Raw genomic sequence first — 15,605 nt, forward strand, 5'->3', positions numbered from 1 at the left:
AAATGACCTTAACAGATTTGAGAACCTGGGCCAAAACCCAAAACGTAACAAAATGAATTTCAATAGGGACAAATGTCAGGTTCTGTACTTAGGCAGGAAGAACCAGATGCACAAATATAAGACGGGGGATATCTGGCTTACTAGCAGTACATGTGAAAAGGATTTAGGGGGTCATAGTAGACCACAAGTTTAACATAAGTCAACAGTGTGATGCAGCAGCAACTAAAAAAAAAAGCTAACACTATTCTGCATCAACAGTAGTATAGTGTCCAAATCAAGGGAAGTAATAGTACCACTCTATTCTGCCTTGGTCAGACCACACCTGGAGTCCTGTGCCCAATTGAGGTACAGTAGTTGGGTAGGTTTAGCCTGGAAAAGAGGAGACTGAGAGGAGATATGATAGCCATCTTCAAGTATCTCAAGGGCTGTCACATGGAAAAGGGAACCAGCTTGTTTTCTCCTGCTCTGGAGCGTAGCATCGGAATCAATGGCTTCAAGTTACAAGAAAGGAGATTCCGACTAAACAGAAGGAAGGACTTTCTGACAGTAAGAGCTGTTCAGCAGTGGAACGGTCTCCCTTAGGCGGTTGTGGGCTCTCCTTACTAGGAGGTTTCTAAACAGAGGTTGGATGGCCATCTATCATGGATACTTAGTTGAGATTCCAGCATTGCAGGGGTTTGGACTAGATGACCCTCATGGTCCCTTCCAACTCTCTAGAAAATATCCTGCATGACTGAGTCACCATCTGCCTGGCTTCTAGTGGGAGGGAGTTCCACAGAGTTGGGCTCACAATACAGAGGGGATGGTTTCTTCCTGGGGAAACCAGCCTTCCGACCCCGACCGACTAGTGACTTAGTATTTCTGTCTGTGCACGCCTTGAAGTGGGTCTCTTTTCTACTTTCAAAAGGTGAGGGAGCAGAGCAGCTTGATTTTAACCTGCTGGTATCAGTTGCTATTAGAGGAAGAGCTGTGACTTCGTAGTAGAGCCCCTGTTCTGCACACAGAAAACAACAGGTTCAATGCCCAGCATCTTGTGCAGTATCTGGCTGAGCTGGCTTAATAACAGACATTACGAGTATTTTAGTGAACTGAATAGAGTGAAGGATTATGAGTCATGGGGGTGTGGAGAATGTGCGTGAACTTAGCAGTGCTTAGCTTTGTTGTTGTTTTTTAGTTGCAATTCTGTTAATCGTGTTTTATGGATTATTTTATTTATGATTTGTTAATTGTTTTGTATGCATTTGCGATGTTCTGTTATATGCCATTGTTATTTATTGTTCGTAAGCCACTTTGAGATTCATTCGAATGAAATGAAATAAATCAAACCTCCAGGGTAGGGCCTGGGAGAGACTCCTTCCCTGAAACCCCGGAGAGCTGCTGCCAGTCAGTGTAGATGACTAGATGCTAGAAACAGCAATGCTCTGCCTGGGTATAAGGCAGCCTCCTATGTGGCTACGGGGTGGTTCTTTACGAGTTACGCTTTCCACAGACACAGGAGCTTTCTCTTCTTGATGCATCCCAGCTCTTGCCTTGAGATCTTGTTCTGCAGAAACAAGGCCGTGGAGCCAGCCCGTGGATTGTGGGAGCGATCTTGGAAAGTGGACACAGCTTCATTGATCTATTTTATTTTCTTAAACGTCCTCCGGTTGCCTAAGACAACAAAACAGCCCCTCTTTCGCAATGCCTGCTCCCTCGCTCCCCCTTTTCCAAGGAGCCAGAATCCTCATGTGAGTAAAGGATGACTTTCGAGTCCATGATGCAATTTCACTTTTTTTCGGAAGGAGTGGCGGCAGCAGGGCTCATTGTGAAGTAGGCTTCCATTGTGCAATGCAGCCTCTGGCAACTATTGCAACTTCCTCCTCCCCATCCTCTCTTATTCAGGTAAAAAAAACTTCCAGAGATCCATAAGCAGTATTTTGAATGCTCTGTGGGGCTATGTTTTTGCTTCAGGGTGCAGGGAGTACTGCCTCATGAAAAGCTGGATTTTTGCAAACCTGTAAAAGAATTGCATCAGAAGAGCCCTGTAGCAGGATCAGACCAGTGGCCCATCCAGTCCAGCATCCTGGTCTCACAGTAGTCGACCAGATGCTCCAGTGCAAAGCCTGCAAGCAGGACCCAAGTGCAGTAGCAACTGTCTCCTCCTGTGGCTTCCAGCAACTGGTATTCAGAATCATAGAGTTGGAAGGGACCTTCCAGGATCATCTATTCCAACCCCTTGCAATGCAAGAATCTCAACTTAAAGCATCCGTGACAGATGGCCCCATCCAGCCTCTGCTTAAAAACCTCCTAGGAAGGAGAGTCCACAACCTACCAAGTGAATCCATTCCACTGCTGGAAAAGTTATTACTGTCGCAAAGATGTTTAGTTGGAATCTCCTTTCTTGTACCTCGAAGCCACAGGTTCGGGTCCTCCCCTCCAGAGCAGGAGAAAACAAGTTTGCTCCCTGTCCCATGTGACATCCCTTAAGATATTTGAAGGTGGCTCTCATATCTCCTCTCAGTCCCCTCTTTTCCAGGCTAAACATATCCAGCTCCTTCAACCGTTCCCCATAAGGCTTGGTTTCCAGACTCTAGATCATCTTGGTGGCCCTCCTCTGCACATGTTCCAACATCCTTCTTAAATTGTGGCACCCAGAACTGACCAAGGCAGAATATTGTTGTTTAGCTGTTTCCAACTCTTTGTGACCCCATGGACCAGAGCACGCCAGGCACTCCTGTCTTCCACTGCATCCCACAGTTTGGCCAGACTCATGTTAGTGGCTTCGAGAACACTGTCCAACCATATCGTCCTCTGTCGTCCCCTTCTCCTTGTGTCCTCCATCTTTCCCAACATCAGGGTCTTTTCCAGGGAGTCTTCTCTTCTCATGCTTGGCAGGAGGTTGGACTGGATGGCCCTTGTGGTCTCTTCCAACTCTATGTTTCTATGATTCTATGGGGTGGCCAAAGTATTGGAGCCTCAGCTTCAGGATCTGTCCTTCCAGTGAGCATTCAGGGCTGATTTCCTTCAGAATGGATGGATGAATGGCAGAATATAGTGGTACTATTACTTCCTTTGGACTGGATACTGTATTTATGTTGATGCAGCCTATAATAGCGTTAGCTCCCCCCCCCACTGCATCAAGCATGGCTGCCTCTAGCTGCGGCCACAGAATATAGGCATCATGAGCTTGCTGGTCGTCATTGCCTCCTGTGGAAATAAATTCCATAATTTATGCACTGCGTAAAGATATACTGTCTTTTGTCTGTCCTGAATCCTCCCTATGTTCATCTTCATGTGATTTATTGTTAATGTCTTATGGTTCAATATATATATAAGTATTGAAAGCTTTGAATGCAGTTTTCTAAACAGAAGCACCAATAAACAAATAAAACTCTGGAACACACACTTGCACATGGCCCACACCCCCAAAACCCAACAACTATAATGGCTTAACTGGTGAAGTAACAACATATTGGTCAAATATAGAAGGAGATAATATGCTACCATATTCATAAGACAGAGGGATAAACAACATCAACTGATGATCATCCCTTGGACACTTTAATCACGTAAATTAGTTTAATTTATTGTGCTTGACTAGATGTGTGATGTGTCGAAGAGCTATTTAAATTATAGAGCTGTAGGTGGCACTATTTAAAGCACGAGAAGGCAATTTCCAGCCCCAAGGGGGTTACAGTAAGAGAGCAACCACGAGTTCAAAACACGATGCTGGGAAAAGCAAAACAAACCATTTATATAAAGAATTCCAGAAGACAGGAAAGGGAGAAACAGGAAAAAGCGGGCTTGGCGAATCTCCCTAGTATGTGCCACAATAGTGGGACCACAGTGAAGAAGTCCCTATGCCTGATTCCCTCAGTTGGGTCTTACGTAATGAATGGGGCCAGAATAGGGACTCAAACGCACTTTGCAAGTCTTTGTGCCCTCCATTTGTTGTTGGACTATAACTCCCCTAACTCCTGGTCCTTACTATTTACATAGTATTATTGCCTTGTGGCTAAGCAAAAATGGGGGTGGGCAATCCAAAGGCCCCTGCCCCAAGAAGCTTACAAACTCCAGCTTTGAGAGCAGGGTAGAGAGGAAACGGGTTGAATGAGCGCAAATCCCTTCGCACAAACGTAAGACTTCATGACAGGCTGGGCTAGACTGGGGCGTTGTGTGCATCTGTGTTTTGGGACAGGTCTGGGCGTCTGTGGTGTTCTAGCTTAACTGTCCTTTTCCGCATGACTTGCTCAATCGGTTGGCACTCAGGGGCCTCTTGGTGGCTGTTCTTGCTATTTTGCTGGGAGATGAGAGGCTGCCCTTTCAGAGGAGATGTGAAGCGCAAGTTACTTCCTTCCTTATAACCAAAACAAATGATGACACAATTACTTGCTTTGGATGCATGTGTGTAGTGCATGTCTGATTCATTCAATGGCATGCCCTGTCTCTTTGGGTGTTAAAATATATATATATTTTAAAACATGAGGGACAGTGGACGCTTTTGTTCCCCTTCATTGCCACATATGTGTTTTGAGAGAACTCTTTGTAAACATGACACATTTTCTTAGAGAAGAATGAGATGTTCTTTCAAAAGACGAGCAGTTCCCTTAGTTACCAGTCTCCTGTATTCTGCATCTTCCTGTAAACATTCCTATACCTTCCGGGGAAATCAAACTCCCTGCTTTGTTTTCGAATCAGGGAAATCAGATAAAATCCCCCTGACTAATGCTCACAAGGGGGATTCTGGGGAGAGATGGGTGCAGTGGGTCCTTTCCCCCCTGCTCAGTTACCTTAACCAAACTGGTTCCTGAAAGTTGAACCGAGAGGAGCGCACCTCAAGAACATTCCTTGCAATGTACTTTCGCACACCTGGTGTGTTAAGGTTAGCCCACACCTGGCTCTGAGGTTCTCCTGGGGACACACTCCCTTTTCAGAAACACAAGCTGGTACATTGCCACGCAAGAATTTGCCTTCCTGGATCCACCCCAACAGGAAGCCCACAATCGGATCTCAAAGTCCCCTCCACGCAGTCTTTTCCCACCCCTTAAATTCTCTGGTATTGAGAAACAGACACAATGAACAAAGTCACATCCCTGCCCTGAGCAGGTCAGCATCTACAGGTAGGGCTGGGATTAATTGCTTGCCTGAAACCCTGGAGAATCACTGCCAGTTAGTGTAGACAGTTTGGAGCAAGGTGGACCAGTGGTCTGACTGGGTTTAAGACAGCTTCCTACATTCAAAATGGCCTTTAAACAATTCCCACTTCTCTACTTGCCAGAAGGGCTGGTGATGGAACAGAAATGCAATATGCATCTCGTATCATCAAGGCTTTCGAAAATCCCAACCTCCTCCTTGGCTGAGCAGTACAGGAGAAGTTTGAAAGATTTTTATCCAGGCTTTGCAAGATTGGCTTACCGATAGTTTTATTGCAAATTAAAATTAATGGGAAGCACAGAGTTCTGAGGAATCCCTCATTCACTAAACAGAGCAACTGCTTATTTCAGCGCTGTGCAAAAACCCAAAAAACCCCAAACCCAGATGCTGCTGGATCGTGGCCCATGTTGATTGGCAGGAGGCAAAGAGTACATTGTTGTGGGTTCTCTGTTTAAAGCTACAAAAATGCTTAAGCAGCCATGACAAGGCCAGCCCATTCTTACTAGACAGCCAAGCTGCCATTTCTCATTTCCCAGAATCTGCACTCAGAGCTGGGCTGTCAGACAAATGCATAGACAGCAGTGCTAAAATGGGGGTGCAGACCCTTTCTTCAGATTAAGGACCACATTTCCTTCCGGGCAACTTTCCATTGGTGGGCAGGGCCAGAGTCAATACTGGGTGGAGCAATTAATGCAAATGTTCTTTGTACACACGCTCACTCACCCCCTTGAGAAGAAGAAGAGGAGGAGGAGTTTGGATTTGATATCCCGATTTATCACTACCCTAAGGAGTCTCAAAGGGGCCAACATTCTCATTTCCCTTCCTCCCCCACAACAAAAGAAGTGTGCATGCACACGAAAGCTCATACCTATGACAAACTTAGTTGGTCTCTAAGGTGCTACTGGAAGGAATTTTTTAGTTTTTGTTTCCCCCACAACAAACACTCTGTGAGGTGAGTGGGGCTGAGACACTTAAGTATGACTAGCCCAAGGTCACCCAGTAGCTGCATGTGGAGTAGCAGAGAGGTGAACCCAGTTCCCCAGATTACGAGTCCACCGCTCTTAACCACTACACCACACTGGCACATCAAGGAGAGTGTGAAGCTTGGAGAGAGCCCAAGTGCCAGATAGAGAACCTTGGGTGCTTGTGTTTGTCTCTCAGGCCAGAGGTTCCACACCCCTGTGTTGCCCAATTTTTGGTACCAATGACGTTGCCCTTCTCCAGAGTACTCCCTTTGGGATTACATCCCTTGGAACAATACCCTCAAGCCTTTGTCCAGTGCCCATAGCACCAGTGCTCTTGTAAGGAACAAAGAAAGTAACATAAGTGGGGAGGAGAGAGAGAGAGATGTTTGCACCATGAGGACTAGTCACTAGAATCTTGATATGTAAACGTGAAATGTGAGAGGGAAGGAACCAGATAAGTTTTAGGCTTTTGCAGCAGAAGCTAATGCAAGAGTTTCCTTGCATCTTGAAGCAAACGTTTCGTGCCAGTAGCTTTTAATGAGAAAAGGCTTGTTGGGGAGAAAGAGCCAGGAAAGCCAAGAAGAGAGACCACAGCTGCGGAGAGCAGAGGAAAGATTTAGAAGCAGGAAAGGGTCCCTTTAGGTGGCAAAAGGCTGCTATATTGATAAACAGCTACATGAAAATGCCATCTTCTACCTTGTAATGTGAGATTTATGTCTCTTCCAGGCATCGACCCAAAGCTTTTGGGAGTGTCCTGGAGAGATTTGTAGTCACCCCAAGTCTTTGCAGTCTTCTGGGAAAGGGTTCCTGAAAGAGAATTCAAATGGAAAAAATCTTGTACGACTTTTACTTTGAGGAGAAACGTTCCCTCTTTAATTTCTGCCTGTTGTGCAACGATTAAAAGGCTCAGGCGTGCTGACTCAAAAATCACTAACTGACATTTATGTGTTCCTCAAATTCTTCACAGCCTACATCTTCAGATCCAGAGATGAGAGGTACTGTGTGTGTATATATGTATATGTATGTGTATATGTGTGTGTGTGTGTGTGTGTGTGTATTTCTTTGTTTTAAAAAACATAGATTCAAGCAATACATAACTCTTCTACATTTATCAAAAATACAAAACTTACCCAGACAATATACAAATATTCCCACACCCAATAAAGAAAAGGAAAAAGAAGAAAAAGTAGAACAGAAGTAAGAAAAAATAATTTTAAAAAATAAAGAAAATAGAACAAAAACATTAAAAACCATATATATATTAATAGTACCTCAGAAGTTATGTTTTTTAGAGTATTCACATCTCTTAGTGAATAACATCCTCAGAGCAATACAAGAAAATTATGGAATATCTCTACACTTTATCTCTTCTGACCACAAGTGAACATTGCAATTAAGAATAATCGCAAATGTTCACTTGTGTTCAGAAGAGATAAATATGCTGTTTGGTTAATCAACCTTCCTGCATTTTAAATTTGTTTCTTTGCTGAATCATTGTCCAATTTTTCTTTCCCTACCATTGGCTTTTACAGCAATTTCAAAACAGTTTTCTTCCTTCCTGGATATGAGATGGAATCTAAGCAAACAAGCCCTCCATGCAACACAACCCTATGCCGTAGTGTGTTCATTTGTAAGACCAACTTGCATCCCCTTGCAGTCTTAACATGGTGTGAGTTTTTGAATAGGACATCTGGGGGTGTTTTAGATGGAGAAAACATTTAGAAACTTCTGCATGAAGTTAACTCAGACCACATTCACACCATACATTCAATTAGGGTTGCCATATAGTAAAAGTCCAGACACAAAGTTGTTAGTTTTGCCCAAACTTTTTGGCAAAATTGCAAAAAACAAAAAAAAACAAAAAAAAACCAGAGACATTTCTAAGCTGTTTTCACAGAAAATCAGCAAAAGCAACTTGCCATACATCTGGATTTCCCAGACATTTTTTTAACCATTTCCACCCAGACACTGCTTCTGACTGCAGTCTTTTGTGTATGTCTGGGAAATTCTGGACGTATGGCAACCCAAATTCAAAGCATTCTGATGACACTGTAAAAAAATTCCTTCCAGTAGCACCTTAGAGACCAACTAAGTTTGTCATTGGTATGAGCTTTCTTGTGCATGCACACTTCTTCAGATACACTGAAACAGAAGTCACTATAAACAGTCATGGCTTCCCCCCCAAAAGAATTATGGGAGCTGTAGTTTGTTAAAGGTGCTGAGAGTTGTTAGGATACACACACTCCCTTCACAGAGCTACAGTTTCCTGAGCGGTTTAACAATCAAACCCTCTTTCCAGGGAACTATAGCTCTGGGAGAGAAATGGAGATGTTGTGTATTGAGTCAAAGGATTTTATATCTGTATTATTATTGTCTGTATTTGCATTAGGATAAAGTAACTGCCTTTTGGTCCCAGAGGGTACAGCTACTATTGGTTCATTTAAGCTGCTGTATTTGGATCCTCTGTCTTATTGGTTTCCTCCAAAAGGCAGCACTGTGATTGCGTGATATTGTTCCCTCCAAAATGTATCCCTTCCTAGCTAGTCCCCTGTCCCTATAAATGTAGCTTTCCTCTCCTCAGTCTTCAGTCTTGTTCACTTTAATAAAGAGCTGTTACTAGAGAACTGTCTCCAGCATGTTTTGTCAAGAGAGCTGAAATCACAAACCCCACGTCACAACAACTGGCGACGAGGATGGGATCCGGAATGCTGAGGAGCGGTTAAACACAACCCTGCCTCAGAGTCCGGATTGCAGCTGAGAACAAGACTCACGGGCCAGCTGAGAAGACGACCCTGCCGCTAGGACAATGGAGAGTCCAAGGGTATTGGAGCCCTTCCAGCCATCAGAGCCCCACACCTGGGAAGACTACGTCGAACGCTTCGAGTTCTTCGCAGTGGCTCAAGGGATCACCGATGCCAGCAAAAGAAGGGCCACATTCCTGAGCTACTGTGGGCCCGAGACCTTCAAGCTAGCCAAGGCATTACTTGCTCCAGCGAAGCTGAGTGAGACATCTCTCCAAGATATTCTTGCCTGCCTAACAAGCCACTTGGCGCCTACTGAGACCAAGATGGCCCGGCGGATGGAGTTCCATAAGAGGCAGCAGCATGCTGGGGAGTCTGTATCCGCATTTCTGGCTGAACTCCGGAAGCTCGCTCAGCACTGCGGCTTCCAAAATCTGGAAGAGACTCTCCTGGATCGGTTTATTGGTGGTCTGAGCAGCAAGAAAGCCAGAAGATGCATCGTGGCTAAAGAAGATGTTACCCTTGCTTCAGCCTTGAAGGAGGCCACCGCCACGGAGAATTATGAAAGAGAGGAGCTTGATGCCAGTCGCAAGGCCACTAAGCCACAGATAGAAGTTGCGCATGCCATGGACGAGCTAGAGGCTACTCCAAGCCAGATCCCAGTCCGTGGGGTTGAGTCGGTGCGTCAGGCCTGCACAGTGCACAGAGATCGCCGAGGCAGTTGCCCAGGTTGTGGCGGAAACCATGAAAGGAAGAGTTGTCGTTTCAGGGATGCTATCTGCCGGACGTGCGGAAAGACGGGTCACATCGCCAGGGTCTGTAGATCGGCGGCGTCGGGAGCGACAGGAGCACCTAGACTGGAGCATCGCAGACCGCCCACAGCAACTCGTTTTCTAAAGGACTGCCACTACGTAACGGAGATCAATGGGAGGGCCGTGCAGTTTCCAGCGCAAGGCAAGGCACACGTCAAGGTGAAGATTGAGGGTCAGCAGTGCGACATGGAGGTGGACTCCGGATCTGCATTCACCATCGTGTCAGACCAGACCGCGAAGACATTCTTCCCCAGGGGTAAGTTGCCCCCTCTGGAGCCCTTTCCGGCAACCTTGCAGTCGTACTCAGCAGGCCGCATCCATGTTATGGGAATGTGTGCCGTGAGAGTACAGTTCCGGGACAAACAGGCTGTACTCAAACTGGTGATTGCGAAGGGCAGTCGCCCCAGTCTCCTGGGCACTGACTGGTTCCCTGCCCTGGGACTGAGTATCTCAGGGCTTAATTCAATCCAAACCTGCCCTGAGATGAGCGAGGTATTATGCAAGGAATTTGCTGGTCTCTTTAATGGAAAACTGGGTTGTTATAAAGGGCCCCCAGTTGACTTCGAGTTGGACCCCGGGGTGGCTCCAATCCGACTCAAACCAAGGCGAGTGCCATTTGCACTGCAACCCAAGATCGAGGCAGAGCTGGATAAATTGGTCAAGCAGGGAGTTCTCTCACCCGTGGACTCTGCTAAGTGGGAGACTCCAATCGTCACGCCCCTTAAAGCAAATGGGGAAGTCAGGATATGTGCAGATTACAAATGTACTATCAATAAGGCACTCAGGGGAAACTCATACCCCATTCCAGTTGTATCACATCTGTTGGCTAAACTGGCTGGGGGCAAGGTGTTCGCCAAAATTGACCTGGCACAAGCTTACCAACAGCTGCCAGTAACCCCACAATCAGCGGAAGCACAGACTATTGTCACACATAAAGGGGCGTTCAGAGTTAACAGATTACAGTTCGGAGTTTGTGTGGCCCCAGGGATTTTTCAAGGGCTCATGGAACGCCTGTTAAGAGGTCTGCCGGGGGTCTTGCCATTTTTTGATGACGTTTTGATTGCTGGAAAAGACCCACAGGAACTGGTTGCGCGTGTCCGTGCAGTGTTGCTCAAGTTCAAGGAGGTGGGGTTGCAACTGAAAAAGGAAAAATGCAGTTTTGGGGTGCCAACGGTGGATTTCTTGGGGTTTAAAATTGATGCATCAGGCATCCACCCCACAGATGCTAAGATTAAGGCCATCATCGAGGCACCACGACCACAGAACAAGACGGAGTTGCAGTCATTCCTGGGACTTATTAACTTTTATCATTCGTTCTTACCCCAGAAAGCTTCGGTAGCTGAACCATTACATAGACTATTGCAGAAAAAGAATGTGTGGCGATGGGGGCGGGAGCAGCAGAAGGCTTTTGACTCCTTGCGAGGAATGCTGAGTAGCAGGAGCGTCCTTGCTCATTATGATGAGTCAAAGCCGCTGGTCCTGGCATGTGATGCCTCTCAATACGGTCTGGGGGCTGTGCTGAGTCATAGGGAACCGGATGGGTCGGAAAAGCCCATCTCTTTCTATTCCCGTACGTTGTCGCCCACGGAGCGCAACTATGCTCAAATTGATAAAGAGGCACTGGCTATTGTGTCCGGAATCAAAAGGTTCTATGATTATTTGTACGGTCGCCAATTCTCCATTGAAACGGACCACAAACCACTGTTAGGGTTGTTCAACCCTGTGAGGGACAGGGGATATCGCGAAGTCCCTCCCCTCCTGAGTTCAAGCCCGTCCCCGAGCAAAGGGGAAAGCAGGGAGAGTTCCGATTCCAGTGGGGAAGCAGGAAGTCGTGTCCGAGGCTCAGGCAAGGTAGAGGAGCCAGGGTCCCAGGTGGGACAGGAAGGGGCAAGCAAGGGAGGAAGACCCATCCCTCCAACTCCAGAATTACGCAGGAAGAGGAGGGGCAAGAGGATGGGTCTGCCAAAGCTTTTGTGTTGGAGAAAGACGCGCCAAAAGCCATTAGGAGGTTCTGAAACCGACTGACAACATCGCTCCGTGTAAATAGCAATGACTTGAGCACTGTAAATACGCAGCACCAATAAAAGAATAAAATGCAGAGCTGCGTAGCGTCGTTACTCTGAAGTAGTCCACTCCGGCCACTGTGACAGCAACCTCCTAATCATTTTGGGGCTACTTCGGAGTTGCCGGGATGAGCGTGTCCGAGGCGGAGAAGTGGCGGCAGATCGCTGAGCAAGCCCAGCTAGAACTGCAACAGCTGTCGCTGCAGGCGCAGGGAGAATTGAAGGCAGCTAAAGAGGAGACTAAGAAGGTCCAGGACGACCGGCTACAACTTGCGGAACAGGTGAGAGAGCTCCAGGAAAAAGAGCAGCATTTAAGGGCGGTGGCGGTAGACCTCCAAAACAAGCTGGATGCAGAGAAAAACAAGGCGGGAGGGGCTCCCCAAGTCCAAGTGCTGCCAGGAAGGAGAGCAGGGACCCTTGTAAGCAAGTTCAATGGAGACCCGAAGGAGTTTCAGGGCTTTGAGACTGAGATCGTGTATGCTCTTGAGCTGCACCAGAATGAGTTCCCCGATGATGAGCACAGAGTAGCGTTTATTGTGGAACATCTCACCGGAGCAGCCAGGGAGTGGCTAAGACCATTAATCGCAACCAAGAATCCTTGCATGAAAAATGTCCAACAATTTCTAGAAGGTTTGAGGACGATGTATTCGTCCGATAGTCATTTGGACCTGACTAAGGAGGAACTGCATAATTTACGCCAAGGAAATATGACAGTTCGCGCATATTGGGCGAAATTCACCATGCTGGTGCACAGACTGGGGTGGGTTTTGGATTCGCCTCCCATGCAAGCTGCGTTTTACTTGGGTTTGAGCGAGGAGGTGAAGGATGAACTCTCGAGAGGTCCAAAGCCCAGTACTATGGATCAGCTGAGCAAAGCAGCTCTGGCGGTGGGGGTGAGGCAGGAATCCCGGTGGAACGACAAGCAAGCGACGCGCGCAAAGCGGGCTTGGTTCCCACGGTCGCAGGAGAAGCCACTCCCTCAACAACCCTTTCAGGCCACGCCTGGAGCCAGCCAGGACCAGGAGCCCATGCAGATTGATAGCGCGCGCGCGCGGGCTTTTCAAACCCCAGCGGCGCCAAGACGCAAGGAGGGAAGGGGCGGGAATTGCTTTCTCTGCAACTCACCCCAGCATCTCGTCAGAGACTGCCCACATCGCAGGGAGTGGCAAGGAAAGGCGGGAACGGTGGTGCCCTCCCCCACTGACGCAGCACCACAGCAGGGAAACGGGAAAGCCTGGCTGCAGGAGACAAGGGGCAGCAGCCAGGCACAGTCAGCAGACAACAGCCCCAGCCCGCCCACCCGCACAGAGAGGTGCAGAGCCAGCCCACCCCTCCCAGAGCAGGAGTGGTTCTAGAAGTGACGCTAACGCTCCCAAATGGCTATCCCCTGACGGTCCTCGCCTTAATTGACAGTGGGGCGTCCGCCAACTTCTTCTCGAGAAGCTTTGCAGAAGAGCACCAAATCCAGCTTTTGCAGTTGGATTTTCCTCTGCACGTAGCAACCATTGACGGCAGGGAGCTGCTGGGAGGGGCCATCACACATCAAACCCCCCCCATGAGAATGACGGTGGGAAGGCACTCAGAGACACTGGCGTTCAACGTCACCACCATCTCAGACCCCCCCATCGTCTTGGGCATGAGCTGGCTGGCGCGCCACGACCCCTCCATCAGTTGGCACCAGAGGTGCATCACGTTTGGGTCAGACTTTTGTCTGGAACATTGCATGCAGCACCAACCAGGGGAGGGGCCTCCGATAGCCACGGTGGCCACCATGCATATCAAAGGGGGTGAGGCAATACCCAAGCAGTACTGGGACCTGCAGGAGGTCTTCAGCGAAGCGGAGTCCGACCACCTACCCCCGCACAGGCCTTTTGACTGCCAGATCAACCTGGTGCCAGGGGCGACGATACCCCCAGCCAAGCTGTACGCCATGTCAGACCAGGAGCTGGAGGATCTGCGCGCTTTCATCGACAAGAACCTCAAGCGGGGGTTCATAAGGGAAAGCAAGGCAGCAGGGGGCAGCCCGGTCTTCTGGGTGGACAAGAAAGACACGCAACAGCGCCGTCTTGTGGTGGACTTTAGACGGCTGAATTCGGTGACAGAGCCCGTGGCTTTCCCCATGCCCAGAGTGGATGATCTCCTGACAGCGGCACGCAGGGGCAAGATTTTCACCAAGCTGGACCTAAGGGGGGCGTACAACTTGATCAGGATCCGGGAAGGAGATGAATGGAAAACCACGATGTTCACGCCTCTGGGCTCTTTTGAATATCTGGTGATGCCCTTCGGTTTGCAAGGGGGCTCAGCATGCTTCCAGGCCTTCATGCACCACGTCCTGGGGTCCCTCCTCTTCAGGAAATGCTTGGTCTTCCTAGATGACATCCTTATCTACTCGAATGACCCAGTGCAGCATGTGAAAGATGTCAGAGAGGTGTTGCAACGCCTGAAGGAGCACCACCTGTATGTGAAGCTGGAGAAGTGCAAGTTTCACACCAAAGAGGTGGACTTCCTGGGCTACAAGCTGTCAGACAAGGGGCTGGCGATGGACAAGGACAAGGTGCAGGCCATCCTGGACTGGCACAGCCCCAGGACGCGCAAAGATGCCCAACGCCTACTAGGCTTCGCTAACTTCTACAGGAAGTTCATCAAGAACTTCTCTCGCGTTACGGCTCCCATCACGGACTGCCTGAGAGGCAAGCAGAAGTTCAAGTGGACACCAGAGGCGCAAGCAGCGTTCGAAAGCCTCAAGAGAGTGTTCGCCTCAGACCAAAACCTGTTCCATGTGGTGCAGGACGCGCCCCTACGCATTGAGACAGATGCTTCTGAAAAAGCTGTGGGCGCAATTTTGTTGCAACTGGACGCCAACAGGGAGTGGAGACCCTGTGCCTTCTTCTCCAGGAAGCTGACACAGCCTGAACGCAACTACACAGTGTTTGATAGGGAACTTCTTGCGATCTACGCTGCGTTCCAGCACTGGCGACACTTCCTGGTGGGCGCGAAGCACCCCATCCAGGTGTGCACAGACCACAAGAACCTGGAATTCTGGAGAACTGCCAGGGTGCTCAACCAGCGGCAGATACGGTGGGCAGAGTTCTTCTCGAACTTCAACTTCTCCATCCACTACATCCCGGGGGAGCAGAATGTCAGGGCGGATGCCCTCTCCCGCAAGCCAGAGTACATGGAGGAGGAGGCGCCACCAGCCCCAAGGCACATTTTCCCCCCGTCGGCATGGTCCTGCGGAGCAGCTGTGGTGAGCGAGGCAGAACTCACAGCACTGACGGCAGCGGATGAATTTGCCAACCGCATCTTCAGAGAACTGAGAGGGGGGAGGGAGCAGGCAAAAGACTTTGCAGAACGCAGAGGGCTGCTTTTCTACAAGGGTGCGCTGTACCTACCCACCACCCAGCTTCGATGTACGGTCCTCAAGCAGATGCACGACAACCCTACAGCGGGGCATTTTGGAAGGGACAAAACCGCTCACCTAGTCATGAGACACTTCTGGTGGCCAGGGGTGCGGGAAGATGTTCGAGACTATGTAAGGGGCTGTACCACCTGCCAGCGGGCGAAGGTGGTCAGAGCAGCGCCACCAGGGTTGCTGGAGCCCTTAGCCACACCACACAGGCCGTGGGAAGTGGTGTCCATGGACTTCATCACAGATCTGCCTTCGTCCAGGGGTAAGACTGCAGTGTTGGTGGTGGTGGACCTTATGTCCAAAATGTGTCACTTTATACCGTGTGCCAGGGCAGTCTCGGCAGAAGAGACAGCCAAACTGTTTGTTGATCACATTTTCAGACTGCATGGATTACCTTTAAGGGTTATTTCGGATCGTGGCCGCCAATTTGTTTCCAGGTTCTGGCGGCGGCTCATGAACCTCCTGCAGGTGGAGGTCAGCTT

Source organism: Zootoca vivipara, chromosome 17 (genome assembly GCF_963506605.1).
Source record: "Zootoca vivipara chromosome 17, rZooViv1.1, whole genome shotgun sequence".
Lineage (NCBI taxonomy): Eukaryota > Metazoa > Chordata > Lepidosauria > Squamata > Lacertidae > Zootoca > Zootoca vivipara.